This window comes from Cyprinodon variegatus, unplaced genomic scaffold (assembly GCF_000732505.1).
Source record: "Cyprinodon variegatus isolate N-32 unplaced genomic scaffold, C_variegatus-1.0 Scaffold1846, whole genome shotgun sequence".
Lineage (NCBI taxonomy): Eukaryota > Metazoa > Chordata > Actinopteri > Cyprinodontiformes > Cyprinodontidae > Cyprinodon > Cyprinodon variegatus.
In genome coordinates this window covers 66,674-68,081 of record NW_015152299.1, presented here as the reverse complement: position 1 = coordinate 68,081, position 1,408 = coordinate 66,674, and the positions used below count along the sequence as shown (strand labels likewise).

General features: G+C 41.7%; 1 protein-coding gene across 1 annotated transcript in view; it reads right to left on the bottom strand.

The window, feature by feature from the left end:
- Positions 1–1,408, bottom strand: part of cfap69 (cilia and flagella associated protein 69) — a 26,905-nt gene that overhangs the window by 2,774 nt on the left and 22,723 nt on the right. The window lies entirely within an intron of this gene.

Genomic DNA, 1,408 nt, shown 5'->3' with positions numbered 1-1,408 from the left:
TCTAGAACCGCCCATGTTTGCAGGAGGTCAAACAAACATTTTTTATGTTTTTCAGTGCTGTAAAAATCTGTTTAATATATTTAAACAATAAATGTAAACATTTCTTGCAACGAAAATTTGCGCCATAGCTATCAGTGGTCATACGCCCACGTTTCAGCGCGGCGCGGCGCCAGGCAGGTGGCTGTTGTAGACAAAACGCCGGGTGTGTCTCAGGCCATGGATCCCAGAGGGGAAAAAGTAAATAGCTGAAGAGAACGGATTCAAAGAAGAATGGAGCAAATCATTTGCTTTCATTACCAATGAGGAAGGATTGCCTGCATTTTTGCTTTGGAATGAGAAGTTGTCAGATAATAAAAAAAGTCATTTACGGTATTTCCAATTGAGAGAAAGAATGCAATTGCAGAACTTCTGGATAAATTAGAGGAGAGCAAAGATAGAATTAAGAAGTGGATTGCATCTCCAAACTCCACTGCTGCTGCTAGTTTGGTTGCAAACATAGAAATCCGTCCACAGATCAAACAGTTGGCGCTCTGATGCAGGGATGGAAACTTTCTTCCATTTTTTTCCCCCCAAATCCTAAAATAAAAGAATAAAAAGGATGGCTGTTGATGGAGGATGTGAGATTAGAGAGCACTGCTCTGATGTCAGTTCCTGCTTGGCTCCTCGCGACTCAATCAGCTCCTCCCAACAGAAACACGTCCCCCATAGAAAGATTCCTTTTTTTTTGTTTCTATAATTTCATCAATGCAACAAAACCTGAACTGCGCGGTGAATGGCGGTGAAGCGGCGCGCGGTGAGAGCGTTCACTGCTCCTACTTCACCTCATGCTACTATGTGACATTTGCTCCAGGATAAACATTTTATAATGAATGCTTATTATATATTTAAGGTAGCCCAGGTAGTCCTTATTTATAGTGGGAGGCTGATAGAAGACTTTTATATTTTTGCGGCTGCAGACTGATTTGTTTTTTGGTCCAATTTGGCTCTTTGAGCACTTTGGGTTGTCGACACCTGATCTAAATATTTTTACTCTAATTTGTAATAAATTGCTTGTTCCAATAAACTGATTTAAGAGTTAAATTAATTAAAGGACAAATGTCTCGTTCATCTTTCATAGAAGAGATCAGATCAGTGGTTTCTTAGCAGAGGACTGTACCATGAAGCAGGATTACTGGGTTAGCCAGACAGCTTTAATTGACCTTCTTGTCACAGTCTTGGTTTTCCATTTGTTGTCCTCTGCTGCCCTCTTGTGTCCTCTTTCCCTTGCTCTGTTTTCTGCTCTGCCCTCACCTGTTTTCAATCCCCTCGTTAGCCCTCTCTTTGTCTCTGTCCCCTTTAAAAGCCTCCCTCTTCAGTTCCTGTTGCTGGATCCTTGTCTAACGTCTGTCTGCTTACCTCGTCTCTCCTT